Genomic DNA, 27530 nt, shown 5'->3' on the forward strand with positions numbered 1-27530 from the left:
TATTAAAAATACAAAAATTAGCTGGGCATGGTAGTACTTGCCTGTAATCCCAGCTGCGGGGAAGCTGAGGCCAGAAAAATCTCCTGAACTCGAGAGGCAAAGGTTGCAGTTAGCTGAGATTGTGCCATTGCACTCCGGCCTGGGCAACAAGAGTGAAACTCCATCTCAAAAAACAAACAAACGCAAACAAACAAACAAACAAAACCGCCTTGTTTATGCTATATCAAGAAGCTCTGAAATAGCTATTGCAGAAGTTCTCATCAGCACTAAATTGCCTCAGTTTAATTTGTATTTATATCAAGAATTGCTCTCATCATTTTCATTCCATTATGAAAAAATATTGTGAAAAAAACACTTTTTAAATACCTTACTCTGATTCTTTAGAATTTTGCATTTCCAGAGAGAGTGTCAGGGATCCTTATGTAATTCCTGAGTTGGGGTCCCCAAACTGGGCATATGAATGGGGGCCCTGTTATGTATTGGGTGCTGTCTGAGGAGCATGAATTCTCTGTCACAGAGGTAGGTGGCTGAGTTTCCCCACTCAGAGAGATGCTTAAGGAGTTGTAAGCACTGGGACCCATCCTGAATGAGGCTGCTAAAATCCCTTGTGCTGCAAAGCTCAGCTTGGTAGCAATAAGAGAAGGGACACCAACATTTCTTCTAGATAATCTTCACCCTTGTCTCATGATTTGAATTCCTGTATCTCAGTTTTGGATCCCTAAAAGTCAGCTTCAGCACAATAATTTGTGTGTAAATAGTTTACTATAGGTGATTCTAGGAAACTGTAGTCCAAAAATAAAATTCTAAGGCTCCCCAGCCCCCTGCAACCATTGAGTGGACTTCCTTCTTGGCCAGGGCTCTCTTAAAATTCAGCTTGAGAGATTGGTTCAGGCCAGAATGGGAACTGGCGGTCAGACATGCTTCATCATACCTCTTTGGCATTAACATCAACAGAGACCTTAAGTCTGATAAGAAGCATTTACAATTCATTCTCTCTGAAACCTGCTACTTGGAGGCTTCATCTGCCTGATAATCTGCCTGATAAAACTTTGGTCTCTACAACCTCTTATCGCAATCCAGACATTTCCTATTAATCCCAGGTCTTTAGATAAACTCAACCAATTGTCAACCAGAAAATTTTAAAATCTACCTATAAACTAGAAGCCCCTCACTCCCACTGACCCCACTGCCTCTTGCTTTGAGTTGTCCTGCCTTCCTGGATAGAACCAATGTATTTTTTAAATGTATTTGATTGAAGTCCCATGTCTCCCTAAAATGTATAAGCCAAGCTGCACTGCAATCACATTTCACATGTTCTCGGGACCTCCTGAGGGCTGTGTCACGGGCCGTGGTCACTCATATTTGGCTCAGAATCAATCTCTTTAACTATTTTACAGAGTTTAACTCTTTTTGTTGGCAAAACATGGGTAGGAGGTAAATCAGGGAAGGAAGGAAGCCAATACAGAATGTGCCATCAAGACAGTTACCACTAGGGGCAATTGCAGCTTACTGCAGCTGGATAATGTTAGGGGTAGAAGGTTCTGAGTTACTGGTGGTGAATCCATATGGGTCTGCAGCAACCTCAATTCTTGCCTCCTTAGAAGAAAGAATTTGACTGAGGGACATAAGGCAGAAGGAGAGACCAAGGCAAGTTTCAGAACAGGAGTGGAATTTTATTAAAAAGCTTTAGAGCAGGAGAGAAAGGAAAGTACACTTGGAAGAGACCCAAGTGGACAACTTGAAGGACAAGTGCAGCCTTTAACCTTAATCTTAAGATTTTATATGCTGACCTACCTCCAGCATCTTGCACCCCTTTCCCATGATTCTTCCCTTAGGATGGTTGCCCGCCTGCATGTGCAGTGCTCTCCTTCCTGCTTGGGAAGTGGGCATGAGCAGTGTGTTTAGGAAGTTGTACGCATGCCCATCTGAGGCTTTCTTCCTTTTTCTGTTAGAGTGCCCCTAGAAGGTCATACTCCTCTGTTTTGTCTCTTAATGTGCATGCTAGGTTCACTCGGCCAATTCCTGAGATTTTATTGGAAGCTGATTATCAATCTCAAGTGTCTTTATCTGTTGGGCAAGTTGCCAGTGATAATTTGCTACCAATTATCATTTTTAGAGAGGCAATGTGATAACTGCCAAACCATCACCTGATGATTCCTGGTGGGTGGAGGGGAGAGCTCTCTTGTGCCCCATTCATGCCTGTCTAACTACCTGTCAAAATAACTCCAAGAGACAGCATAGCATACTTTTTGGAGCTATGCCAAATGAGTCGTGAAGAAACTGGAGTAATCATGCCTAAACTCACTGTCTATCACTGATTAAGAACTGCTTTTGCAGCATTAACTCTTTTGCATTTCTGGCTTGTTCTCCACACCCTCCACATTCATGGCCAGAAAGTCAAAGTCGTCTTCAGGGTTGCTGGGATTTTCAGCGAGTGGTGTCCAGTGTGTTGGCATGACTACCTGGGAGATATCGGTAGGGAACCAGCAGTATCTATAGAGTTCACTCCTTGTCTTGCTCAGATCCACTTGAGCTCTGCATTAAATCCATACAGAGCACTAGTTTTTGTTGTTGCTGTTGTTGTTATTGTTGACAACAAGAGGGTTACTGGGACAAGCTACGCTTGCTATAGTTGGTTCCATGTCTGCAATTCATATTTATTATCTCCTCTATCTACCTTCTATACTACTTAGTCTTGATTCTCCTCACCTTTGGCTGACATTTTTTTCTACTGCTCTAGATTTCTTTTCCAGGGAGGTAACCTAGACCTTCATCACTATGGGGTATAAGCCCCTGGTTAGTCTGCTCTTGTCAGGCTGTAGTTGCTACAATTGCCTATTTATAATAATCACTGACATGAAAGTGCTAAAAGTCATCCCAGTGAATTCCCTGAGTTGTAGACATATTTCCCCAGTTCTGCTGTGGGGTTTAGCTTCATGATAACCAGGATCAACTGTCCCTGACAGAGTAGTAACTCCATTTTTGGCCTCCAGGACTGGCATGAATATCCCCAAATTATGAGGTAGTATATGTTACCTTGGGTTTGGTAAAAACCTTTCTGTTTCCCTTGTAGAAGCAGCATCCTCCCTTTTCCCCCTCAAAGGGAACCAGAATCCCTAGTCCAGCAGAACCTATAGTTATAAGAACGGGAAGCACAAAAGTGGGTTACTAAAAGTGGTGGTTGATGGGCTGATAGTCCTACTTCCATCCCTTGGTACCCAGGTCCATGTATTTTATGTAACAGGGACACAATGCTATCTTGAAGAATAGCTTTTCAGCCCCTCAGAGTGCTGTCCCTAAGCTAGTGCTTTAGCTGGGCCCTTAAGTGGTCGTTCCAAAGTTCTATCAGGCTAGTGGTTCATGGCTAATGCTATATGATGAAGCTATATGCTATATGACATGACTACTGTCACATGCCCTTGATATAAAGTGGGTCTGTTGATGCAAGAGATGTGAAATCCCTTGATGATCAGAATGATCAATGAGACACTCTGAACCCTCAGTTCATGCAACTATGTGTGGCACTTTGGAGGAGACCACAAATTCACACCCAGAATATGTATTAATAAGAAAAAAAATACCTGATACCTCCAGAGTGGAAGTGGTCCAACATAATCAACTTGCCAACTAGTGTGTGGTTGGTTCCTTTGAGGGATGATTCCACATTGAAGGCTCAGTGTTGTATTTACTGCTGACAGGGTGGACATTTGGCAGTGAGACAGCCAGGTGGGAGGGGGTCCCTGGAGAAATTCCAAGCGGCCTGTGCACTGGGGTGGAGTCACAGAAGTTGGCATCCTTTGCAGTGGGGAGGAGCCAGGCTCCTCCTCTTCCTGTGTGGAAGCTGGAATTCGAACTGCTAGGTGGGAAGTGCTCTAGCAGGGACTCTGGCCTTGTGAGAGTCCCTGTTTCCCCCTTTTCTTCTTCTTCACCTAATAAAACCGTGTCTTACTCACCATTCAAATTGTCTGCGAGCCTGAATTTTCATGGCCATGGGACAAAGAACCCTGTCTTTGAACTAAGGAAAAGTCCTGCAACAGCAGCAGAAGTAGCTAAATCTGTCTTGGTGGGAGAAAACCCATGCTTCTGGGCTTACAAAGAAACTCAATTCTGTCACCTCAGCTAATCTGTTCATGGGTCTATTGTTCAAGAAATTGACAAGGACATACATTCTCTAGCTGGCTGGCTGATACGCTTTGGATGGACCATCTTGTCCACATGGTGGTTCAATGCTTCCTCTGCAATGGGTGTTTTCTTGTGAGTATTGATATAAGAAACAATGATCAAAACAGTTTTTGCTAAAATTCACTGTTCCTTCAGTTCAGAATCATTGCTAAATGTGATTCACCCTCCTCCCACCCTACCTGCCCAGGGCTCTGACCCAAGAAAAGAGCAGGATGCTGGGCTCACTGTTTATGACCTCTCCTCACATCATTGACTTCCTTTCTAGCTAGCTGGTTGACATTTTATCCCTTTTAAGGAGAAGACAGCTTTTCTACCATGTTGTGTTCTCTTTTCCTTTAAACTCTTTGTATCATTTTCCCTCAGATTTTGGTACTTGATCTTCTAAGCCAATCTTTTTGGCATGTCAAAATATTTTTTCTGTCACTACTGAATTTGATGGTCATGGCTTTAAAGATTTTGTATTTTCTCTATCTTTGTAAAAGTTTACAAAGAAGCTCAAAGACAAGAATTTTACCCTGTTCTTTCTTTGTTCTTTAGTGCTCTCTCCTTTTTGATATTTAGCCTCTAGTTTTTGGACTAGTTTTCACAAAGGAAGGGCCTCACACTGAGAAACAAAATACTTTAGATAGTATTTGAAAACACTATCCCTCCTCACATGGTCTTCGAATGAAATGTTTGACATTGTGTTATAAAACAGTCCTTTATATTTCCCTTTATATACAGCAGAGTTATAGTCAGTGCCCCAGTGCCCTTATAAAAGGAGGTGTGCCCGGGCCCCTCAGCTAGCTTTAGGTACAGGATACAGGTGACTGTGGGCACTGTGGGCTTGCTGCACAGAAGTGGTTGAGTCATGGAGCTGGGAATCCTGTATGTGCAGGGAAAAGTGCTCATCTCCTTTTCTAAGCCTGGCTGTGAATCTTTCACTGCTCTTTTCTCTCACAGTTGGCAGCATTTGTATCAGGGAAATGAGGCCTTCCTCAGGATCCTGCCTGAACCACTGGAAGAAATCTGAAGCGCTCTCTCTGTAACTGCAGTTCAGTGTGACTCTGTCGCCTTCCTTGACTTTCAGGGAAGAAGGATTCTGTTCCACTGGCAGTTGTCCATTTGACCCTGCTCAGGAGGAATGAAACATTTTCATATATATAGCTTGTTTGTTTGTTTGTTCATCAGTTTCATTATTAGTTGTACATTCCCGAGAGTAGACCCAAGATTGTCCCTGGGATCCTTCTAGATTTCAATGCCTCGGCTGCCCCCACTTTCTGTTGCTTGAGCTATTCCTCCCCTCCTCAGGGCTCCCCTGACTCACAGGTCAGCTGCACACACAGGAGCACCAGCAGAGTGCTCAGTGGAGTTTCCATTCCTTCCTTTTCCTGGAGGCTCTGTGGATTCAGTTTGGAGACCTGGAATTGACCATGTTCACTGGGCCTAGTTCACTGTTCTAGAGTCTTCTGGTTCTTTTGATTGGGTAGCCTTTGGGAAATCTTCATTCTGTTTTTACAAACAATCAAAACCTCACTGTTACATCAAACACTTCGTTGAATGCCCTCCTCCTGCTGTTCCCTTCCCCTTGTTACAGTTTCTGGCAGTGCCTCTTTCAAAGGAAGCACTGCCCCCAGATGGTCTGAACACAAAAAAATTGTTTTTTTGTTTCCCCCTTAATATAAAGTAACTCATTATGTTGAATGAAAGGTAGACAAAACATACAGAGAGGTGAAGAGCAAGCAAAAGGAAAGAAAGCAAACAGTGTTAAAAGGAAAGTTTCCCCAGTTATGACTGTCTGAAAATCCTTAACACCTGAAACTCCCTCATTCCCCTCACCTTTAAAGAAACATGCAGGCTCTTTGCCTCTATGGCACTGTAGTACATTCTGAGGGGGGTAGGAATAGGTTGAGAGAAGATCTGATTATTTCCCTTAATTGATTATTTTCCTACCAGAGCTGTATTATATGTCTCAAACTCAACAGCTCTAAATAAATTAAAAGACTTAGACCTTTTCCAGATTATCACTAAAAACACAAAGGAGGAAAATTCTTCCTGTTAGGATGTTTTCATGTGTGAGAAAGCAGTCTAGTAACCGGTTAACTCTGAGCATGCTAGTGCTTTTGCAAATATCCGAGTGCTTTATATTTAGCTCTGGGCACCCATGCACACTAATAATTTCTCGCGTTTTACATATTAGTTTTCTGAAACTCTGTTTTATGTTCTCCTGTACTTGCAGCAATGACTAGCAACTCAAGATGAGGAGAGGATAGGGAAGAAAGCTCTCAACTGTTCTTTGCATCCAGTTCTCATCCTGCAGAGCCTAGGTGCCTACTTATTACCCTCCCACAGTTTCTCAGCTATATTTCTTGGGTAAAGCTCTGGCCCTGGCAAATCTGTCCTCATTCTTTTCTTCCTTCATTTTTTTCTGTGGTCATGAGATAAGTAACTGAGCCTCTACACTGAGTCTGTGAAGAATAAGGGCATCTTTGATGTTAATTGTAGATATTACTCTTCCATTATTTTGTGTATGAAATTATGTAAAACAAGGAGACTCTTTTTTCCTTTTTTTGTAGCTTAGACTAGAGTCAGCTTTCTCCTGGACATGCACGGTTTGGGTAAGACTGGACTCTACCTTCCCCTGTCTTCACATTTCTGCTTGAGAAGAAAACAGTAGACACATGAGGTGGTCACTGGAGAACCTGGTTATTTGTAAACTGGTACGCTTCTCTAGAAACCTTCTGATCATTCTTTTTCCCAGTCAGAGCACCCCCACATCACATTAAGTCTGAAACCACAGAAATGCTAGCAAAACCCCTGGTTTTCTTTGTAAAATTTTTTTTTCTATTGATGAGGATACTTACCAGGAATGTCCTCAAAGAAGGGGATTTTTTTCCTGGAAAGAACAGAAGAGCTGTTTTAGTTGCTTGGAAGAAGTAGCATTTGCATGAGAGTTCCCCTTGGAATTTTTCTTCTCTCCTGTCTCAGGTATGTGATTTCAACATTCTAGGTAGGTACCAGCAGGTATATATCTAACTATAGATGATTAACAATTTTCCTGAGCAATGATGGACAGGGGTTGTGGCAGGTAAACAATAAATATTGAGTGTCGCTACCTCAACAAATTCACTTAACCCTGTGGAGACGTTTAATAAAATGTATAAAATAGAATATGCTAATTACCAAGTTGGAGAGATAAGAAAAACACACCTAAAAAGTCAACTAGCTCTAGGGGGCCGTGCATGATTGACATCAGCAGTCACTACTCTAGGAGCTAAGCATTTATAGGTAAGAGTTAGTAGCTTAATAACTGATACAAGAGCTGAGAAGAAAAATCATGTGATTATCTTTATTGATGCAGAAAAGGAATTTGACAAAATACAACACAGATTCATGTTAAAACACTGAAAAATAAAAACTAATAATTAATTATTTAACATATCACATAAAACTTGCATACACCATAACCCCAAACCAGCACCAACTTATGGAAAAGTGCTAGAGGCTTTCCTATTAAATTAGGTGAAGGAAAAAGATGCTTATTACCACTACTGCTATCTGACATTGTGTTGAAGCTACTTGCTAATGCAGTCAGCCCAGGGAAACAATTAGAAGCGTAAGAATTGTAAAGAAAGAGATAAAACATCATCTGCATGTAAGTAGATAAAATGACTGTACATCAGAAAACCTAAAGGAGAACAAAGACCACTACCAAAAGACTGACTACAATACAAACAGTAAAAAAATTCCTGTCATTCGTATGCCAAAACAAAAAACAGTTAAAAGAAAATGTAGACGAAAAGAGCACATTTTCTATTGCACAAAAGTGAAAAGAAAGAGAAAGAAAATTCTTAAGTGAAAATTAAGGGTAGGCAGACAGGTCAATTAAATGGAATAGCAAATCTGTAATATGGCCTAATTGTATATGGAAATTCATGTATGATAATAACAGTGGTGCTCAAATCAGTGGTGGGAAATGGCTTTCCAGTAAATCATTGTTCTAACAGGAACAACTCGTATGCCATCTAGATACGAGTTTGCTGGTGACAAATGTGATTGTGATCCTGTCCCATTTAGGCCCAGAGTCATTAAACTTGAGGCAAATGAGGACTTTCTTAAAACCAGCCTGCTCTAGAACATGCTTGGGGGTCCAAATGTCATGCTGCTGCTTCTTTCCCATTTCTCTTTCCAACATTACCCTTACCTCCTACCCCTTAAAGTAAAAGTGTACATCTCAACCATCCGGAATGGTGCATTGGTCCAGGGTGCTAAAAAAAAAAAAAAATTCCCAAGGTGCCAAATAAAGAGACAATTTATTAGCTTCTATAGTCTGAGGGAGAGCCCTTAACAACTAAGCAAGAAATATTGCAAAACAGGAATATATTTCAACCCGTGACAGCCTCAATGCAAGGTTCCTTACCGTATCCATCTATCTACTTTAGAATTAGAATTATGAAATGACTGGGTTGTCACTGGAACCCATCATGTAACATTCTTATTTGAATTAAAAAATTAAGTCAGGCTTTTTTTTTTTTGACAGAAAATAAATCTTATGTGGCCAGTTTGTTGACAATGTGGCGTACGGGGGAAAGAGAAGAATTAAAGAAGATTCCAGTATTTTTGGCTGTAGCGAGTGGGTGAATTATATCACTGTTTTCTTGAGATGGGGAAGAGTGAGGTGAGGAGTGGAAAAATACTGAATATCAGAGGTCAGAAAAGTCAGGAAACTCCCCTTAATGCTAAAACAACAAGGTTATCTGGAAAGTCCCTAGCAGGGCAAGCGGCCGTTTGTGGTTTGGTCAAAGGGCGGGAACCAATGAACAACTGACTAATGTTTAACTTTAAATGTCAGCCAATTGTAAACCTACAACTGTAGAAATTCCCAGTGACTCTGTAACTTGCTGTAACTTGTTTGTGTCTGACTATAAAAGACGGCTGAACACCGAGCTCGGGGTCTCTCCCTAGGATCGGATACCTAGCTGGAGGGAACCGAGTTCGAACTCGAAATAAAGCGATCCCTGCCGCTTGGCTTTGTCTCTGGACTCTGGTGGTTGCTTTCGGGTCATCGCGGGTCTGGGCATTACAGAGGGATGAGCCTAAGGGAGGGAATAAGGCATGTTGGGGATATCTTAGGTTTTAGATGCCAGACAGACATCTGGCATAGATGTTATATAGATTATAGTGTATATGAGCTTGGCTTTCAACAGAGAGGGGTTGGATGGAGGTATAAATCTAGGAGTCATCAAGGTATTGATGGTAATTAAAGCCATATTCCTGGATGAAATCACTTAGAGAGTGCATGTAGATGGCATGTATGTTTGAGGACTGAGCCCTGAGACAACACAGTATCTAGAGGTCAGCAAGTGCTAGCAAGGTGAGCTAGAAAAGGAGGCTGAGGAGGAGTGTCTTGTGAGGTTGAAGGCAAACCAGGAAAGTGTGGAATCCCCAAATTCAAGCAAAGATAATGTTTTAAAGAGAGAATAACCAAACTGTCAAATTATTCTGAGAAATTCAGTAAGATAAAACATGGTAATGGATCATTGGATTTGAGGCTGTGAAAGCCATTGGTGACCTTAACAAAGTGATTCCAATACAAGAATAGGGATCAAAATCTGCCTGGACTCGGTTTTGGGTAAGAAAGGGGTTAGGGAATAGAGATAATGAATTTAGAAAGCTTTTAAAAGGTGTTATGTCATTAAGAGAGACAAGGAACCAACAGGCTATAGAACTGTTTTACCCATTGAACCACTAAGTCCAGTTTTAGGATGCTGTCTTAATGAAACGATAAAAAGTTAAATTAAAAAGTATATTTAAAGATGTTTACCACAATGCTATTTAAAATAATAAAAATTGGAAATACATAATAAAATATCCCCAAACAGAAAAATTATAAAGCATGGTATATCTACAGTGTGAAATAGTGGACAATTCAAAGTATAAATGGAAGGCATTTTTAATTCTAAAAATGAGAATAAAAGTTCATACAATTATTCTTACAATATTATTTCATCATGTGCAAAAATGTAAAACGAGGATTAACAAGTAAAAATAGACACAAAAGTGGAAATTGAAAAGGAAAAATAGAAAAAGTAAGAGTTCTTATGTTTATATGGCAGAGTTATGAATTTTTAGTAATTTTCAAAATTTTTCCCAGTTGAAATTCATAAAACACACATAGGGTTATTATGGCTCTTATTTCCCATAATGACAGTAGACCAGTGATTATTTGCCTTTACGTAACTCTAATTATTTTGACTAGAAAATGCTTCTGTGCACCATAAATTCAGCTCATAAAATAGCAGAGAACTAAAAGTATTCCCCTCCCTTTTGGCTATGAGAATTATGAATCTATTGGCCGTAAATGACAGAATCTCAATTCATGCTGGCTTGATCCCCACAAAGAGTATTTTGACTTTTGCAGCTCCAGGCAGAGCTGAATTTATAGGCTCTGATGCTCTCGGAAATCTACTTTTTTTTTTTTTCTCAGCATTGTCTTTCTCCATCTCCTACTAAGATGTGAATGATGCCCCGTAAAGTTGTGCATTGAATAATATGTGGCAACTGCACTGGGCAGAAAAAAAAAAAAAGAAGAAGAAGAAGAAAAATGGCACATGTCCACTGACATGAAACTGTCTGTAAAGCAGTTATGCTCACTTAGTGCTTACATTCTTTGTGCTTAGCCTCTTTTCCACATAGTTTTTAGTTTTGAGATGCTGTGAACCTGTGCTAATAACTGTTTCAAATTTCAATTATACGACAGATTAAAGCAAATCTTGGATGTACCCTTGAGGACAAATCTTTTCTGCCTATGGATCCATTCCGTCTTCTTCTTTCTTTCTCCTAAATTGTTATTTGTCTCTTTCACCCATTCAAGACCCCAAATGAATACTCAATATTCTACACCAAGAAAATCCTTCTTTGGCAGAAACAATGGTGAGTGAGATTCTTCTAAGTCCACTGGCTGCTTTTCTAGGATGATTCATCTTGGATAGATATTCAATGCAAATAAAAGCTGCAGACTTTGACTAGAAGTTTCCACATCTGTCACTTCATCTTTCACTAAATAATATTACCAAAGCTGTTTTTCAACAAAATAGATTTCTCTTCCTTGTTGTTCTCCGTTTCTAATTTTAAAGAGTACTTTCCCCTTTCTGAATGATGTGGAAACAACAACAAAAGACAGAAGAACTGTTTTAATTTTACTATAGTGTTGATGTCTACTTTTTAATGTGCTTGTTGATTCTCAAAATCTGCATCAATTAATAGAAAAATAGAGCTACAAGATCTTTAAAACTTTAGCATATTGCTGCCTGAAGGGCCATTCTGTTTTATGTACTCCAAAACATGCTTTTCTAAGAGTAAACCAAATTAGATACCAAACATGTTTGTGATGATAAAAGAAAGACACAGGGGGGTAAATTAGAAATTAGCCCTAATGTCTAAGGACTGTCTGCCTGGTTTATCCTTATGGCAACTCAGTACCCCGAAGAGCAGGGAAGTCTTTGGGAACATATCTAAACCAGGCCTGGGTAGGTCTCAGGGTAAGTAAAATCTCACATCAATTCAGGAGTTATTTTCAATGAAAATCATGCAAAGATTTTTGCAGCCAGACAAGGAAGAGAACAAAGTATAAAGCAAAGCAAGATGTAGCTCTGTTTTGTTTATTTGGTCTGTATTATTTGATTTAAACGTTTGTCCTTTATGAGGTTCCTGAGTGCAGAGAAACTATTAGTGTTCCCATCCTCACCCCTAAGAAAATTCACACTGGAAAGTGGTTGGGTAATCGTGACACATTTGGAAAAGTGTTTAGATTTTTCATTTCCTGCAATAAGGGCTATTAGTTGATGGTAGAATTGCTCAGGGAAAAGGAAATTTATCTGTCTATTGAATCGATTATTATGGACATATAGTTTTTCAGTACACTTAGAAATGTGCTTGTAAAGTAAATCTTTGATGTTATTTAACGGTTTAAATTTAGGTTAATACTAGCTTTTTCTGAAAAACAATTTCAAGATATTCCTTAATGTTGCTTATGGTAAGGATGGATAATGTCATACCATGTTTTCTCTTTGTCTGGAAACAAACCCAGTTCTGGGCTGTGTGCAGTCCTCTTATATTAACAATTGCCTCAAGCCAACATTCCCTCTTATCTCACAGCATTTTCCAATAAAAATGGGCTCTTTCAGTCATATTTGAAAGGAAAGCTTTTAATTTCCTAAACCCTTCTTGTTTGTTATTTCTTGATCATTGCCCTTGATAAGCTTAACCTGCCTGGCATGTATTCTCTTACCATCTCTCTCATTTTAAATCCTACACATGCTTCAAATACAAATCCAAAATCCAATTTCCATTAAGCTGGAAGTAGCTTTTTTATTCATGATGTATTTTACAAGCTCTTTGGTTGTTCTATTCTTTGTATCTATTTTCCCCCATACAAAACTTACGTTTTTTAGTTTTGCACAAAATAATATCATTTTGTAATTCTGCAACATCACTAGAAATGGGCATTCTACTTTTCTTTGAATATTTCCTGTAGAAAGGAATATTTTATGCCTTAAAGCTGTCTGTTTCTTTTTGGGAAACCTCTGATTGCTAGTTCTTTTTTATAATGAGCTGAAATTTGTTTTCAATAAATTTTAACCATTGGCCATAAATTTGCCTTTACACATGGGTATAAATATAACCAGCCATTTATTTATTCAATCATTGTTTGGTTAGTGGTTATTGGTTAAAAAAATTGGTATCTCCATAAAGCTTACATCTAGTGAGAGATATTATCATGTGTATTAGATAATAAACTCTTTGTGTACAGCATAATGCCTAATATATATGTCTATATATATTTTTGAGACAGGATCTCACTCTGGTGCCCAGGCTTAGTGCATTGGCATGATCATGACTCACTGTAGCCTTGACCTCCTGGGCTCAAGTGATCCTTCCACCTCAGCCTTCTAAAGTGATGGGATTACAGGTGTGAGCCACCACCACCAGGCCCTGATATATTTTTATGTTGTCAAAATCAGTAGAGAGGAGGAAATAGAAAAGCCTCAGATAATAATTAAGAAAAACATTATTTCATTCTCAGTAGACAAGGAAGCAAATAAGTGGTTCCTCTTGTGGGGTTGTGTACAGACTGAAGCGGGGGCACCTCCATGGTTATAGGGCAGAAGTTGGTGGCTGAATCTGTGATCTGCAGAGAGCTAGGCCATGTTCTTAATGATTGGGGCTCTTACCCTTGCTTTCCATTTTATCTCTGAAATAATGAAAACTACAAGGACAAGGTCTTTCGTAGCACTGCGTCTGAAACATAAAAGCCAATAGTCTTGGGTAAATACAGTTAAAAATAAAAGCCTCTCTTTCCTGGACACGTGTAGACTGGGGACACTGCTCTTCTTTCTGTGGCCTTTCTTCCCTGTTTAGAGAGAGAAACAAGTACAGAGGGCCGGGCATCAGCTCTCCACTTTTTAAGTGATTCATTTTCTTTTCCCAACTTTCCTGGGAACCCCAGAAGAATCAACTTCCACGTATTCTTTCTTCAGTCTTTTGGGAATGCCCATTGTATTCCATTGTATTTGGCTTTTCCCCTGTTCAGAAATATTTTTCTTTTCTTTTCTTTTCTTTTTTCGAGACGGAGTCTTGCTCTGTCGCCCAGGCTGAGTGCAGTGGTGCAATCTCGGCTCACTGCAACCTCTGCCCTCCAGGTTTAAGCAATTCTCTGCCTCAGCCTCTGGAGTAGCTGGGATTACAGGCACGTGCCACCATGCCCGGCTAATTTTTTGTACTTTTAGTAGAGATGGGATTTAACCATCTTGGCCAGGCTGGTCTTGAACTCTTGACCTTGTGATCCACCTGCTTCGGCCTCCCAAAGTGCTGGGATTACAGGCGTGAGCCACTGCTCCTGGCTAGAAACATTTCAATGTATGCCTTCAATGAAGCCACAGGACCACTAAGGAGGATCTTTGGCATTATTTACTATTTCTCCCATCCTGAGACATTCATATATTCACTAAAGGTGAAAAGCATAGAGTTATTTGCATTCAGAACAACCAGCCAATCACAGCCACCTCTCGTTCCTTTTTCTACTCCTTCTTTCCCTGCAACCCAAACAACATACAGACATACATTCAAACCTTTGCAGTCATACAGGGAAAAGCAAACTATCTGTAATCAATGTGGAGAAAGAAAAACACGAATTGCTGGTGGGATTACACATCAGAGTTGCTGAGAAGATGTCAAACACTTGTACTCCCGACCAGGGCTTCTTAGTGAGTACTCTTGTGACAAGGGTCAGGGCCTTTGATCGTGTTATCACCTAAGGAGCCCCTAACTCTGCACAACCAAGTCTTAACTGGATGAAGGGAAACAAAGTTGAGGAAGGCACAGCCACAGCATGTGTAAGTTTAGGGTTTGACTGAGATGAAATTTGCCTGATTGCCTTCTTTCAAAATTTGTTGAGAATATTAAATTTGAATGACGTTTAAATGGTATGGTAGAAAATAGTATTCGAGGTTGGGCGTGGTGGCTCACACCTGAAATCCCAGCACTTTGGGAGGCCGAGGCAGGCGATCACTTGAGCCCAGGAGTTCAAGACCAGCCTGGACAACAGGGTGAAACCCCGTCTCTACTAAAAATACAAAAATTAGCCAGGCATGGTGGTGGATGCCTATAATCCCAGCTACTCGGGAGGTTGAGGCAGGAGGATCTCTTGAACCCAAGAGGTGGAGGTTGCAGTGAGCTGAGATTGCATCACTGCAGTCCAGCCTGGGCAACAGAGTGACTCTGTCTCAAAAAAAAAAAAAAAAAAAAAAAAAAAAAAGAAAGAAAGAAAAGAAAATAGTATTCAAGAAAATTTAAGTAAATGCAGTGTTTGATGAACTACTATAATCACTAATCTTTTATTTATTTGTATAAGTCACTATGACTCTCAGAGCAAGAAGACCTTTTAAAGTTGCCTGGATGTTTGGATTGCTCAGAATCCAAATATTGGTCAGAGACTCAACAAACTTGCCAGCACTGCCTTCTAGTTTGGTTTCACACATTTTACTGACCTCATTAGTCCAAAAGCCAATTTAAAAAAAAGTCAGTAATAGACTAAGTGCCATTTTTCAGAGGTCTCCTTTGCCAAAGCCTGAGGAAGGCGTGGGGAGAACGCATGCTCAGTCTGCAGAACAGCACAGAACAGCACAGACTCTGGGATAAAGGATTTGGAGACCCCATTTCCATCAGCAGCAACCTGTCCAATAGGGATTAATTACAGAAGCCTCCCCATGGTGCTGTCGTACGGAAACATGTGGTGAGTCGTGAACAGACCTAAGGTGCCTGACACACAGTGATCATTCAGGAAATGCCAGCTACTATTGTCTGAAAATGTGAACTCAGATGTCTTCTTCCCTCTCTTCAGTCTTTTGGTCATGAGATTATTGAAGCTACTGGACACTTTCCCCAGCAAGGTGTGAGGAAGCTCACTCTGAGTGCACTGATTTGCAGAGCCCGTGGGACACTGAAGGTGTTTCCTCTGAGGTCACTGATCCCCAGACTCTGCATCCAGTGGTCTTACAGGTTCTGTGATGCTGTCGGTGGTCAGCAACACTCAGTCCAGACACAAGTGGACAATGAGAGAAAACATGGGAAGCAGGTGAGCTAAGTGTTCCTGGGCAAACGGTGCATTTTTCTCCGGATGATATAGAGAAGAAAATTCTGATTGAAGTGTCAAAAGAGGCTTGGGCATAATGAGTGTTTGGAAAGGCTGGGGAAAGAAACTAAAGAAGAAAAGGCATGGGAGTAGATGAGGAAAAAGAGAGAAGAGCAAAGGTGACAGGCAAAATTTCCCCCTATTTTAATTTTATTATTTTAAATATGTTCTGAATCCACTTGGAAAAAGTTCTGAAAAGTCTGAGTTCTGAAAAGTCTGACTAGGTAAATATAAGTAAGAACAAAAGTGGATAAAGATGAGGTTTATGAAGTTTTTAAAAACTAATTCACAGAATTATGTGTAACTTTTCATTTGTTTGTTTTGCCAGGTGAAGGCTAAATGACCCCCAAAGTGAAATGTATTAAAAATATATATAAATGACAAATAAGCACATGAAAAGATACCCTCCATGCATATGTCACTAGGGAATTGCAAATTACAACAATGAGTGACCTCTGCACACCCAATAGAATGGCAAAAATCCAAAACACGGACAATACCAAATGCCAGTGGGGATGTGGAGCTACAGAAATTCTCATTCCTTGCTGGTAGGAATGCAAAATGGTACAGCCATTTTGGAAGAAAACTGGCTGTTTCTCACAAAACTAAACATGTTCTTAGCATATGATCCAGAAATTATGCTTTTTCAAATTTAAGCAAATGAGTTCAAAATGTGCATGAATTTATAACATCTTCCTTCATAATTGCCCAAACTTGGAAGCAGTCAAGATGTCCTTCAATAGGTAAATAAACTGTAGTACATCTAGACAACTGAATATTATTTAGCACTCAAAAGACATGATGTATCAAGCCAAGAAAGACATGGAAAAATCTGAAATGCCTATTGCTAAGTGAAAGACGCCAATCTAAAAAGGCTACATACTGTTACGATTCTAACTATATGACATTTTGGAATAGTCAACACCATGGAAACAGTAAAAAGATCAGTGGTTGTCAGGAGCTAGGGGGAGGGAGGAGTGAATAGGCAGAGCGCAGAGGAGTTTTGGGCAGTGAAACAACTCTGTATGAGACTGTAATGGCGGCTACATGTCATTACATATTTGTCCAGACCCATGTAATGTACAATACCACTAGAGAACCCTAATGTAATCTATGGACTGTGGTTAATAATAATATGTCAATGTAGCTTCATCAATGTAACAAATGTACCACTCTGGTGGAAGATGTCCATAGCATGGGAGGCTGTGGATGTGTGAGGCCTAAAAGTATATGGAAACTCTCTACTTTCTGCTTAATTTTTCTGTGAACCTAAAATTGCTTTAAAAAATTAAGTCTATTTTAAAAAAACAAAACAAAAGTCAATAGGTAACACCGTAATTCATGTTGCAGCCAGGCGCGGTGGCTCATGCCTGTAATTCCAACACTTTGGGCAGCCAAGGCAGGCGGATCAGTTGGGGCCAGGAGTTCGAGACAAGTCTGGCCATCAAGGCAAAACCCCGTCTCTACTAAAATTACAAAATTTAGCTGGATGTGGTGGCACATGCCTATAATCCCAGCTACTCAGGAGGCTGAGGCAGGAGAATCACTTGAACCTGGGAGGCAGAGATTGCAGTGAGCCGAGATCATGCCATTGCACTCCAGCCTGGGTGACAGAGTGAGACTCCATCTAAAAAAATAAGTAAACAAAAAAATAAAATTTATGTTGCAAGAAGTAGTTAAAACATATTTTTTTTGTTTGTTTTTTTTGAGACGGAATCTCGCTCTGCCGCCCAGGCTGGAGTGCTGTGGCCGGATCTCAGCTCACTGCAAGCTCCACCTCCCGGGTTCACGCCATTCTCCTGCCTCAGCCTCCCGAGTAGCTGGGACTACAGGTGCCCGCCACCTCGCCCAGCTAATTTTTTGTAGTTTTTAGTAGAGACGGGGTTTCACCGTGTTAGCCAGGATGGTCTCGATCTCCTGACCTCGTGATCCGCCTGTCTCGGCCTCCCAAAGTGCTGGGATTACAGGCTTGAGCCACCGCGCCCGGCCTTAAAACCTATTATTTAGAAATATGGAGCTCGCTGCTAGAAGATTCAGAGTCAAAAGCGTAAGTATTTATGGACAAAGATTGAAAGTTGGAGAGAAATAAGAAACTAGATTTGCAATACAGACTTTTCTGTACTATTTAGGAATTTAAAAAATAAACATGTACATGTGCCACTTTGGTCATAGTACTTCTAAAAATCAACAAGTAACAAAAATTGTTGGCTATTAAGCAAATATTAAAAGTTAGTAATTTTTCCCTATATGGAATACATTTCTCTAAATGAAGAAAAATGTCGGTAATAATGCAACACAGATGATACAATATTTAGCAATTGATTTAATAAGAAAAGCAGAGGCCGAGCGCGGTGGTTCACGCCTGTAATCCCAGCAGTTTGGGAGGCCGAGGCGGGTGGATCACCTAAGGTCGGGAGTTCCAGACCAGCCTGACCAACATGGAGAAACCCCATCTCTACTAACAATGCAAAATTAGCTGGGCGTGGTAGCACCTGCCTATAATCCCAGCTACTAGGGAAGCTGAGGCAGGAGAATTGCTTGAACCTGGGAGGCGGAGGTTGCAGTGAGCTGAGATCATGCCATTGCACTCCAGCCTGGGTAACAAGAGTGAAACTCCGTCTCAAAAAAAAAAAAAAAAAAGAAAGAAAAGCAGAAATCTGGCCAGGTGCAGTGGTTCACAACTGCAATCCCTGCACTTTGGGAGGTCAAGGCAGGAGAATTGCTTGAGGCCCAGGAGTTCAAGATCAGGTTGGGAAACACAGTGAGACCCCATCCCTAAAAAACAAAATTAGCCAGACATGGTAGATGCCTATAATCCCAGCTACTTTAGAGGCTGAGATGGGAGGATCATTTGAGCCTGGGAGGTCTGGGCTGCAGTGAGCCATGATTGTAGCTCTGCACACCAGCCTAGGCTGCAGAGCAAGATCCTGTCTCAAAAGAATAAAAAATAAAAAATAAAAAAAGAAAGTAGAAGATATGCAAGAAACAAATATGCAAAATTTACTTTTAAAATAAGACCTAAATAAATGGATTTTTCTTGTGTGGAAAATTATAATGTCCTAAAATGTTAAACTGTCCACAGTAGTTACAATCAGAATGCCATTTGTTTGAACAAGATGAAATGCCTAAGAGAGAACAAATATCTAGGAACTGTCAACTGCATTTTTGAAAAGGAATATTAAGATCAGATTTTTTTGACATAAAAACTTACTCTAAGCTACTCTAAACAAAGCAGTATAAGTGCAGGATTAAGCCAATAAGTGGAACATTTCATAGAAAATACCCAAAGAGATACAGATATTACTGGGTTGACTGGAGCATTTCAAGTCATGAGATAAATGTGAGTGTGAAATGGTATTCATTTTTTTTTCACTATATGCCAACACTCTACTTTGCTTTATCAATCGTCTCTTTTCTGCTGGGAAACAGGTTTTCCTTTCTTTTAGTTACTAAAGCAGTTTTGTTCCAACTATGTGTATATTCATTTTGAACTTAATTAGCATTTTAGAGTCAAAGCTTTACCCTCCACTCACACCCAGCAGGAAGACTCCAGGGCCTCCAGTGACAGGTAGATGTGCTATTCTTTCAAACTTCACCCTATGTCAGTCCTCAGCTGCTGGGCAGAGTGGTGGAAGAAATAAAGGACTCTCCTTTCAGCCTCCCCTGGGCTGAGGAGCCTTGTCTTCTTGGTTGTTCAGATGCTGTCTCCTTATGTGAATTTCTCCGGGTTTTGATGGAGAGGTTCCTTCCCCTTCCTGTTGGTTCTTATCTCTGCCTGGCCATGAATTCCCTCTTGGCAGAAATCCAAATGTGTGCTTTCTCACAATGATGTGCTGGTAGTTTCTTCAGTGGGCTACAGGGCCCTTCATCTGCATGATTTCCTGGAATGGTGATTGTTCTCCGGCTCAAACTCCTCCTCCTCCTCCAGCTCACACATGGGTCAATCCACAGCCTCTTGCTCCTAGGGCCTTCCCCTAAATGACAGCTGTTTGGAGGCAGGGTAGGTTCAGGTTCAAGTTAGTTCAAACCCAGACAGATTCATCAAAACCACAAGACATACATGAAAAATTGCCTCAATAAAAGGTGGGAGTACAGGCTACCACACCTTATTTTTCTCTACTTTCTCCCACATTTTATGTCTTTGTCACAAGGACCAGAGGTGCTCTGCCAGTTCAGAGGCTGATTATCTTCCAGACAAGTGATGATAGCTATTCCTCATCTTAGTGGAGTGGGTGGAAGCTGGACTAGGCACCTCCAGTCATACAGGAAAGGAGTTGAGTAGGATACGTTAAACATCTTCCTCTCTCTGCGCAAGATTTGTATTTCCCCAAGAGATCACCCCTTTATGCTTTTAGTCCATCCTTTAATCTCTCTTTGGTTAACATCAGTCAAACTTACTGGCCTTTCTCACCCCAGTGGAATGGCCAATAATTTCTCCTTTCAAACTGGCACTGGAGAATTCAGTGATTATTTTCACCAGCACCCAATTCCAGTGTGATCCTTACATTATTCTGTAATGTTTGGATACTGGTAAAGTTCTTAATATGGAGGTATATAATTTGATTATGTTTAAGAAACAAAATATGACAAAGACATTTCAATAGTGGAAAATAGATTTCATATATAAAAACAATTTCCAGATGATTGAAAGATTTTATTGTAAAAAGCAAAATGATAAAACTGGTGTCTAAGAATCTGGGAATATTTATACAAACCTGTATTATTTTTAAGTATGGTAGAAATGCAGAAGCTATGAAGAAGATAGGCATATTTAACTATATACAGGTTAGAGTATATTTAGAGGCAAAGGATACCATGCTACATGCTGTAAACAAAATCAGAAGACAAACAATGGACTGGAGAAATGAAAAAATTTTTTGACATCTCTAGCATGCATTTTTAAATGAGAAACAAATAACCTAAAAGAAAAATGGACAAAAATGTAAAAGGCAATTCAGAGGAAAAATTCCAATTGGCCACACATTTATTAACAGATTTGTGGCCAGGCGCGGTGGCTCATGCCTGTAATCCTAGCACTTTGGGAGGCCAAGGTGAGTGGATCACGGGGTCAGGAGATCAAGACCATTCTGGCTAACACAGTGAAACCCCATCTCTACTAAAAATATAAAAAATTAGCCGGGCGTGGTGGTGGGCACCTGTAGTCCCAGCTACTCGGGAGGCTGAGGCAGGAGAATGGCGTGAACCTGGGAGGCGGAGCTTGGAGTGAGCCTAGATCATGCCACTGCACTCCTGGGCAACAGAGCGAGACTGGCTCAAAAAACAAAAAACAAACAAACAAACAAAAACAGATTTGTTTCCGCTAGGAGGGATTTTTGCTTTTATTTATATAAGCAGAAAGAATAGTGGGAAAGGATACTTATCAGGTCATTAATATTATTTACTTCAGTAGGGAGCAGATGAGTGAGAAATAACTTTTTCCTTATATAGCTTTTTATTACTTCATTTATTGCAATAAGCAGTATTATTTTATATTTTGAAATATATCAAATAAAAAGTTAAAGAAAAAAGAAATAGATTAAAATAAAGTACTCTTTTGTTATCTGCTAAAATTTGAAGGAGAAAGTCAATTTAAGGACTGTGGATTGAAAGCACTGCTCAATGAATGCAGTTTGAGAGGGGTTTTCTTGCAGCAGTTACCTGTTTCCTGTCCATACTTCATGAATGCTCTCCACAGGCTCAAATCTTTTCAGTTTAGGGCCTGTGGATCTCCCACAGTTCCTGTGGCAGGTGAGTCTGGGGTATAAGCTCTGAGTTTTTTTTTTTTTTTTTTTTACTACAACTTTTATTGTTTTTCTTACTGTAGATATCCTGAGTGCACAGAAACTGTTTCCTGAGTCTTTTGGTCTCATAAGTGAGGTGGTGAGAAGGACAGTGTTGGCAGCTATTTGCAAGTTCACAGAACATTTTCTATTCCTTGCATTCCTGAATGCTCCTAAACTCTGAGAAATCAGGTGAAATATTTCCTCACTGGAATGCTGCCCAAAACAAGAAAGAAAATAAGTTGAGCTATTTGCAAAGTATTTGCATTTCACAAACTCCCCTTCTTGTGTAAAGATCCCATGTTGGGACTGAATAACACTTTCAGTACCGCTGAATCCCGCAGAGGAAACAACAATGTCAATAGCAACAGAGAATTGGGCAGATCCGATCTGTGACTCACGATAAGCTGATTCTGAAAAGCCTTGTTTAGAAACCCCCATGTCCTAAGAAGATTGTCCTGATAGCAATAAAAAGCACAGCCTGGTTTCTATCACTTCTTTCTGTCTCTGGCCCAAAGCATCTTTCAGATGCATCCCAGGTGTCTTTCCTCCCTCAGTCCATCGCTGCCTACTGGGGAAGATGGAGGCCACACTTGGCCACAGGAGGTGGGGCAGTACATATTGACAGGCCGTCTCATCTCCCTGAGTAAAACATGTCTTGTCCTGCCAAAGCCCAGGGCTCAGCTCTGAGTGCACAGCCAACATCATGCAGAGCACTGGAGTTGTGTGACGCTGCCGCCACACAGCTGGAAACAGGGATTCTGGGTATAGGGTGCAGACCCCTTATCATATCCTGACTCTTTATAGTTATCTCACGTGTATGCCTGTTTTATTCCTTAGTAGAGAACAAATATCAGGTTTGATTCCCCACTGTTGAGTATTTAAAATAGAGATATGCTTCTTTGGTTGGAGAGAAAGAAAATGAGGGAAAAAATGAACAACATTGACCATCGTGTTGCATTGAAAATTTTTCAAAATATGGGAGAGAGAAGTTTTTGCTATTTTTATTATTATTATTATTATTATTATTATTATTATTATTATTATTTGTTGCCTAATAGCCATAAGAACAGAGCCCAGTGAGAGGTAATTTGCATAAGAAGTCTTATATACAAATTTGCTTGGGATATTAGGTTTCTGTCAAGAAAACCTGTCATGCGCGTCCGTGTGAAGAGACCACCAAACAGGCTTTGTGTGAGCAATAACGCTTTTTAATCATCTGGGTGCAGGCGGGCTGAGTCCAAAAAGAGAGTCAGCGAAGGGAGATAAGAGTGGGGCCATTTTATAGGATTTGGGTAGGTAAAGGAAAATTGCAGTCAAAGGGGAGTTGTTCTCTGGCGGGCAGGAGTGAGGGTCACAAGGTGCTCAGTAGGGGAGCTTTATGAGGCAGAATGAGCCAGGAAAAGGACTTCCACAAGGTAATATCATCACTTAAGACAAGGACTGGCCATTCTCACTTCTTTTGTGGTGGAATGTCATCAGTTAAGGCAGGGCATTTTCACTTCTTTTGTGATTCTTCAGTTACTTCAGGCCATCTGGGCAGATGTGCAAGTCACAGGGGATGTGATGGCTCAGCTTGGGTTCAGAGGCCTGACCGTAATACTTTAGGGTATATGATGGAAGCAATTTCTAAGCAGCAAAGCATTCAAGAGGTGACCTGGCTGCTTCTAATAACCTATGCTCAGATGTAGTAGCAAAGAAATGATTTAAAACTGGAACTTATATTTTAAAAAGCAGAGTGTAAAAGTTTGGAAAATTTGTAGCCTAGCCATGTGGCAGAGAAAGGAAAAGATTTTTCAGGAAAGGAATTCAAGCGAGCCACGAAGCAACCACTTGCCAGAGATATTTGCATAACTAAAAGACAGCCAGATGCTAATAGCCAAGACAATGGGGAAAAGGCTTCAAAGGCATTTCAGAGACATTTGCAGCAGCCTCTCCCATCACAGGCCTTGAGGCCTAGGAGGAGAGAATTGTTTCAGGGGTCAGACACAGGACTCTGTTGCTCTGCACAGCCTCAACACACTGCTCCCCACATCCTGGCCACTCTGGCCATGACTCAAAGGGGCTCAGGTACATCTCAGGCTGCCACTTTGGAGGGTGCAAGCCATAACTCTAGGCAGCTTCCATGTGGTGTTAAGCCTGCAGGCTCACACAATGCAAGAGTGAAAGAGGCTTGGCAGCCTCTACCTACATTCAAAGAATGTATGAGAAAGTCTGTGTTTCGTTTCTTTATTACTATTACTATTATTAACCAAAGACTAAATATCAATAAAGACCAAAATGAGCGAAGAAAGTGGCAGCCCTTTTATTTCCAAATATGCACACACTCTCCAGCGAGGTTCACTGGTCCGTGGGAAAGGGGCCAGGGAAGTCGCGCCGGCACTCTCGGGTGAGGTTCTCTGGTCCACAAGTAAGAGGGGCCGAGGAAGTCACACCGGCTCCTGAGGGCGGCGGACTTTCATGCATTAGTACCAGAAGGAGGAGGGCAGTGGGCTGGATGAGGGCGTGATAGGGGCGTCTCTATAGGCGTGGCTGGGTAAGTTTTGATGTCTTTGGATTGACGCCACCTGGCGCATGCTCAGTTGATCTGCATTTTCCCCAGCGCGGGCTGCATTTTCCCGCACGTGGGTAAGTTGCTGATGAAGAACCGGGAAGCAACAGGGACTGTGCCTTCTTGTTCACCTTCCTCCATCTTGTCCCTTCTCCCTCACCCAAACAGTCTGGGTGTCAAGGCAGAAGACTGCTGCAGGGGCAGAGCCCTGACAAATAACCTCTACTAGGGCAGTGTGGAGGGGAAATAGGAGTTGGAGGCCCCACACAGAATCCTCACTGAAGCACTGCCAGGTAGAGCTGTGGGAAAGGGGTCACTGTCCTCTAGACCCCAGAATAGTACATCCACTGGCAGCTTGCACCGTGTGCCTGGAAAGGCCACAGGCACTCAACAGCCTATGAGAGAAGCTGTGAGGGTGGCACCCTGCAAAGCCACAGAGGTGGAGTTGCCCAAGGCCTTGGGAGCCCACCTCTTGAACCAGTGTGTCCTGGATGTGAGACATGGAGTCAAAGGAGATTATTTTGGAGCTTTAAGATTTAATGGCTGCCTTGCTGGGTTTTGAACTTGTATGGGAACTGTAGCCCCTTCTGTTAGGCAGGAATCTAGACCCAACATGGCGGCATTACCCGGTGTAGCAGGCCTTTTGTTAAAGACTCCCTTCACCCTTGTACACACCCGCAGACTTACACGCGTCAGAGTTCCGGCTGGGCAACCACACTCCCCCATGACCTGCAGCTCACCTGCATTCCACAAGTTCATAAACAGCAGTTTCGGTTGACAGTTTCCAAAGACCCCTTTCTCATGACCCTTACTCAACTCCTGCCCTAGTAGTTTCAAGACCCCCCAGGCCCTGTTTGCACAACCAGCTTCCCTACCTCTCAGGCTATAAAAAGCCCCTACCCTCCTCCCTCAGCGCGACTTCCTCGGCCCGCACCTTTGGACTGAGGAACCTCACCCGCAAGCCCTAATAAAAGGCTATTCTCACTGCCATTTGCCTCGTGTCTTCATTCCCGGTTCGGCTCCAGCCTCAGTTTACCTTTACACCCTCTTTTGGCCAATTTCTTCCTTTTGAAATGGGAATGTTCACCCAATACTTATACTCACATTGTATCTTGGGAGTAAATAATTTGGTTTTGACTTTACAGACTCATAGGTGGAAAGGGCTTGACTTGTCTCAGATGAGACTTGGGATTTTTGAGTGAATTTTGGAATTAGTTAAGACTTTGGAGGACTATTGGGAAGGTATGATTATGTTTTGCAATGTGAGAAGGAGATGAGACTTAGGAGGTACCAAGAGTGGAATGATATAGTTTGGATATTTGTCCCCACCCAAATGTCATGTTGAATTGTATTCCTCAATGCTAGAGCTGGGGCCTGGGGGGAGGTGTGTGTATCATGGAGGTGGATCCCTTATGGCTTGGTGCTGTCTTTGCTTTAGTGAGTTCTCACAAGATCTGGCTTAAATAAAGTATGTTGCATCTTCCCCCTCACTCTCTCTCATTTGCTCCTGCTCTGGCCATGTGACATGCCTGCTCCCCCTTTGCCTCTCACCATGATTATAAGCTTCCTGGGGCCTCCTGAGAAACCAGTCAGATGCCAGCACATGCTTCCTATAAAGCCTGCAGAACCATGAGCCAATTAATTAGAATTGCTATCTAATTTCAGGAAATGGAGACTCTGAAATCTCAAGCTATTTTCCTACAAATTCCTATATATAGCTATTATTAAAACAGAATTATCCTGATCCAGTGTCTTCCACTTACAATGATGTTTTTGCAAAAAAAAAAAAAAAAAAAAATCAGTGTGGTTACAACGAACGCTCTCCTTCCTCCTGTGCACTCGTGTTTTTGTATGACACCCCTAGAAAGAGTTCTTTTTGTGTGACTCAGCACACAGTAACATAAGGCAGTGTCTGCAGGAACCAGATTTCTGATGTACAAATTTGTCGCTTTTGCTGTACTCTTTGAATAAAACTTTCCTATGGCAAAATTGGCATCTCCTTTTCCAGAATATCCCCACCCTCTGTAGAGAATGTATTCTGGTGCCTGGCTCGGATACTGTCGAAACCAGTAGAGATCAAGATAGCTCCCCGATGATGTACCATAGTTACAAAGTAGGTTCACAGTCTTCCCTTCTGTTACAGATACTTCTGTCTCTTGGGGCTCGATCCACTCTGCTCTCCCAGACCCTGCAATGCAAAACATTCATCAGTCATAGGTCAAACCAGCCACCGCCAGAAGGGGAGCTCTGGGTACAGGATAGGGCTGTTACCTTGGAGAGCCAGTGCTAGAAGTGAAGTGAAGATGAAGTTGCTATTCATTGTTTCTTCTGGATTCCTGATCTATGACCTTATGTTATTCAGCGACTGCTTCAAACTGGTAGCATTTCATAATTAAGTCACTGAGATGAGTTTTCTGGAAGCTTTTTATCACAACTCACAGGTCAAAAGTGGGAGGATCTCAGCCAGGCAGATTTTTTTTTAAGGAACAGAAACACCTATTTTTGCAGTGACTTTGAGAAACACTCTTTGTTTGAAATAAGTTAAATTCCCCACATTTCTACAGACTTATTTTTTCATGTTCATTGATAACAGGTGAAATGGAAAGCAAAATGCTAAATAGTTAATAGTGGTAATGTCTGTAGGTTGAGGTTATAGATTTTTTTTTAATTTGTTTTTTCTTTTATAACAAATGGATATTTAGTCTTAGAATTAGAATACATGTTATTTTGGTGAGAGGTTGATCTTTTGAGATGTAAATTGTTTGGTTCTCATTAGGACAGGAAACAATAAAGAGTGAAAAAAGAAACTTTCCCCCTTCCATCTGCACATTACCCTCAAAGACAGCTAAGTCTACGGCTTCTAAATCATAAACTCTTCGTACCGCAGAGCCAGACACACCGGGTATCTTACATAGGGTTTCCCACTCTAGTTTTTAGTCTTAAATAAATGACTGTCAGATTTTCCTCTTATATCCACTATGTGATTTCTGGGTTTTGATGTAGATAGAAAGGAGGAGAAAGGAAAATGGACAGAAGTCTGTGCAGGTTAAAAATGACAGGATACATTATATTAATTTTTATACCATTTCTTCCCCTCCTCTTTGAATGTTTACCTGCCCTTTTCTCAGGCTATCTCCCCATTTCCCAGACAGTGAAACCTAAACCATGCTCAATTTGCCATGAATCGTCTAACAAACTCACAAGTACAGGTGGCCTTTACTGTACTCTCCTATACAGAGATGGGATAATAAAGCTTTCTACTCATAGGACAATCACTCAAATAAATTGTCAGAAGAAATAGGTCTTCTTGTAACTTTAAAACATTCCCAATTGAAGAGAGCGTTAG

General features: G+C 41.1%; 3 gene segments (V, D, J or C); all 3 read right to left on the reverse strand.

Annotated features, from left to right (window-relative positions):
- The window catches only part of LOC104674124, an 840972-nt gene that overhangs the window by 285856 nt on the left and 527586 nt on the right, over positions 1-27530 (reverse strand).
- LOC104656245 overlaps positions 1-27530 on the reverse strand; it is a 632938-nt gene that overhangs the window by 251108 nt on the left and 354300 nt on the right.
- LOC104656285 overlaps positions 1-27530 on the reverse strand; it is a 576427-nt gene that overhangs the window by 229910 nt on the left and 318987 nt on the right.

Source organism: Rhinopithecus roxellana, chromosome 5, assembly GCF_007565055.1.
Source record: "Rhinopithecus roxellana isolate Shanxi Qingling chromosome 5, ASM756505v1, whole genome shotgun sequence".
Lineage (NCBI taxonomy): Eukaryota > Metazoa > Chordata > Mammalia > Primates > Cercopithecidae > Rhinopithecus > Rhinopithecus roxellana.